Below are 3,859 nucleotides of genomic sequence, written 5' to 3' on the forward strand. Positions count from 1 at the left end.
AAGCAACTTTCCCATTTCTCCCAGGGTTCCCCACTTTCTACTTTAGACCATCTTTTGTCTACTTCACAGGAACCCCATTCCCTCCCACCCCCACCCCCCAAATCTCTGGGTGCCTTAGTTTCCAAGAGCACTCTGTGTCTTGTGGGCTTTTAGCCACTTGTTTTTATTTTGGGGTTATATATAATTTTTGAGATACAGAATCTCCACATAGCTCAAGTTGGCTTTGAACTCACGATTCGCCTGCCTCTGTCATTTGAGCATGGGATCACTGCCGACGCTATCACCCTCTGTGTGATCCGTGTTTCATCATACTGTCTGTCCCATCACAGCAGAACTCCCTCCCCACCTCCTAGTCTCCCCTCTGATGGACAGCGTTTCTACTCACACAGTCAGCAACTTGGAGCTGTGCTCTTGCTGACTAGAGCTGTCCACTCACCTTCTTATCCTTTGTCAAGAGCCAAATTCTGCAGCCACTTTCCTCTCTAATCTTGATCCCTGCTACAGCCCAGCCTCTGCTTTAAAAATAAAACTCGCGGCCAGCAGGTACAGCAGCCGAGAGCAGGCTCTGCCGTGGGCCCAGCCCCATCTACCAAGCTGGTCTGGGCAGCTATGGCAACACCTTCTGTTCAGGAGTCTCCTCACCGTGTAAGAAGAGTCTCAGCACAGGGAAACCCAAACTCCCCTCCCCACAGGACCACGCTCCTCTTCCTGGGCACAGACCTCCACCCAATGCTGGGGGAATCTGAGAGGTGAGTTTCTATCTTCTGTGGAATCTTCTGGCTAGGGACCTTCTGAGGCTAGTAAGCTTAATTAGAGAGCCTAGATAGATGCCCGTGGAGTATAAGACCCATAGAGGGGACAGTATGAGCTACCACCAGTCATTGACCCTATCTCCGCTAGCTCGAAGAGATCGGTCCCCATCTCCCAGCACAAATACTAGGAAGCAACCTCAGAAGCAGAGGTATAAGCAGATATGATGAGCAAGGATAGCTCCAAGTGTCACCATAACCTGACGTACATGGTGGAGAAGCTGCTGTCCCATGGAAATTGTCCTGACTTTTGAATGGAAAGATTAGTTAGAGCCCTGCTCCTGCTGGCTCCTGGGTAAAGAAATCCTCCAAAGGAGACAGGAAGCTAACTCCATTTCCACCGGAAGTCCCTCTTTCCCGGTTTCAAACCTCCAAGCCCCTCCTAGAAATCACCCGTTTTCCTCCCGATGTCCCTGCCTTGCTGTTCTCAGCATTTGCAAGGTTGCCCACAGTCTGAGAGTGGGGTGCTCAGCGCTGGGAGTAGTGGGTGAGTTTCCCCATGCTTCCAGCTCGCCTGTGCAGATGGATCCGCAGCTGATTAATGACACGCTCAGCCACTGCAGCGCTCATCTGCTTAACAATCCGATTTCTAGGACGTTTTAGAAGTTGTTAGCTGACTGCCAAAAATGAGGATCATTAAAAATAGATTCACAGCTGTTGAGGAAGCCAGAGATATAATTTTACCTTCATTATGCCTTATTGCAGATGTTATTGATTTAATCTCGTTGCATTTTACTGTGTAATATCAATTGGCACTGTCTTTGCTGTGGAAACTAGAAGCTGTGTTTGTTCTTCCTGTCTTCACAACAGAAGGTATAGTTAGTCGGACAGTCCACGTAGGTCCAAGTCATCATCCCGTCCCCCGACCCACCCACTCGTCACCACCATGTAGGGCCGCTGTAGCTGAGACCCATGTGTGGGCCTCAGAGATGACTCAGCATAGATGAGTGGCAGAATAATAATCTAAAAACGGGGCTTCTACAGCCTATATCCTTTAAGATAATGTTCAAGATTCTGAACCATCAGCATCAAATAAATAAAGAAAAAGAGGTGGGGGGCATCCTTCCAGCTCCTTCCAGTTTTGCTTTGCCCTCACCAAACCCGTTGGTGTGTTGAATCTTTCACTTTTGTATCAACTCTGTCCTCTAAAATCTTAGGCTGAGAATTGCCAGATAGAATTTAATAAAAAGTAAATTAGGATGCATTATGGTGTTGTCTTTCAAAAAGTGTTTCTCTTAAGACTCATCCTGAGATATTCTAGATATTATGGGATATTCTTTTTTTAAAAAATGGTTCAGAACTTGAATGTTTGAGAGTGCTACATTAAAGACGTTTGGGAAGCCCAACATGACGGCTTCTCCTTTTAAGTCATTACGATTGTAGCCAATTAAAGCCTCCTGGGTATGAAAGAAATTTAATTGATTCTGTTCAATAAAGCATTTTCCAAGCTAATTTGATGCAAAGATATCTATTCTATCCATGTACTAACATGCTTCGGTGTTCATTAGCAACAAACAGCCTTTGCAAAGTCCCTGGTTTAACCTAGAAGATGACTGGTCAAGCACCTCTGGGAATCCCCACACCTTGTGTGCTACTGCTGTGGGCTCCATCTTGCATTACAGAGGCTTGCAATGATTCCTCTCGTGAACTTTTACACTTCAGTGGCCTCAGCAGCATCCCTCACCCTGTGGACGTCCCACCACCTCAGCCTCCTAACTTTGAGTAGCGCACCAGTCAATCTGCTGCCTCCACACACCCTGTCCATCTCATGCCGGGATAGAGGGGGGCTGTGCTTGCCAGATTATCTGTGGGTGCGTCAGAGCTCAGAGTAACACTCTACAGTTCTACCAAGCCCAGCTCAGAGGACATTACCTACGGAATCATTCACGTTTGCACCTTTTTGGCAGCTATGGTATTCAGTGGGTGACGTAATCATCTGTCTCCGTACACCTTCACCAGCATGGCACACATAAAACATGCACCAAGCAGATGAGACAAAAACACTTCTCTGTAAGAGATTAGCAAAAAGCCTTTGTTCCCACCAATAGCCTTTGCAAGGGCTCCCCAGGCAACATTTAGGTTGGTGAGTGCACGCAGGAGGATTCAACTCTGGGGGATAGTATCAAAGACTCCCTTCTGGTGCCCACTGCAGGCTTTTAGATATTGTTAAGGCTAGTAACACAGTGTGTGTGTGTGTGTGTGTGTGTGTGTGTGTGTGTGTGTGTGTGTGAGAGAGAGAGAGAGAGAGAGAGAGAGAGAGAGAGAGAGAGAGAGAGATTCTGCTGCTTCATAGAGAGTATAGCACCTTTGATCATGAGGTCTAACATCTGCTATCAGCTAACAGAGAATGTGAAATATCTCTTCTCAGCTCTTCTGTTTACCAAATTGGAGAATTCTGGAAAAAAATGTGCACCTCCCATCGTGACTTAACTGTGGGCAAAATCGAGCCAGGAATCAGGTAAGGAAAACACCATTTCATTTGGTAACTCCATTTTTGTTAACTCTCCAACAGTGGACAACTTGTCCCTCTGAGGGTCTAAAGTAGCAGCGGCTGGCTGTGTATGTCTCCACATACCCATCCCAGTGCTTAACACTGAGCGCCGTTCCTGTCTACTGACTGGTGGGTTAGCACTTCTCAGGCAGGAAGGATGGAGCAAATCTCTCTCCCTATTCTAACTGTTCTCAGAAGGACTTCAGCCACAGAAGATGGATTGACAATCAAACTGCCCTTGCCACTTGCATGTGTTATGCCCCCGAGAACCATCTATAGCTTCTAATTGGCATCAGTTGCTAGACATACTGGAGAATTGTATTTAGGAAGGGCAAAGGGGCACTGCTATGCTTACACATGACCTCGTAGACTTCTAAGGTGGGAAGACATCTTTGACGATACTTAGAGGGAGACACCAGGCAGGGGAACAGCTCACAGATGGACCCCTAACTCACTAAGGGGTAATGCTGGGCAAACTATTCCATACAACCAACCCAAAATCCATCCACAGCTCTTGTGATGATACCGCTTCTCTCCTGCTTCCGTCTTTATTTTGTAG

General features: G+C 46.9%; 1 long non-coding RNA gene across 3 annotated transcripts in view; it reads left to right on the plus strand.

The window, feature by feature from the left end:
* Positions 1 to 1,158: 1,158 nt before the first annotated feature.
* Positions 1,159 to 3,859, plus strand: part of LOC102546824 (uncharacterized) — a 59,377-nt gene continuing 56,676 nt past the window's right edge. For all 3 annotated transcript variants that reach the window (XR_005503564.2, XR_005503563.2, XR_005503565.2), the window contains exons 1-2: positions 1,159 to 1,296; positions 3,178 to 3,267. This is a non-coding gene — a long non-coding RNA (uncharacterized LOC102546824). The remainder of the gene's footprint in view (positions 1,297 to 3,177; positions 3,268 to 3,859) is intronic.

Source organism: Rattus norvegicus, chromosome 4, assembly GCF_036323735.1.
Source record: "Rattus norvegicus strain BN/NHsdMcwi chromosome 4, GRCr8, whole genome shotgun sequence".
NCBI lineage: Eukaryota > Metazoa > Chordata > Mammalia > Rodentia > Muridae > Rattus > Rattus norvegicus.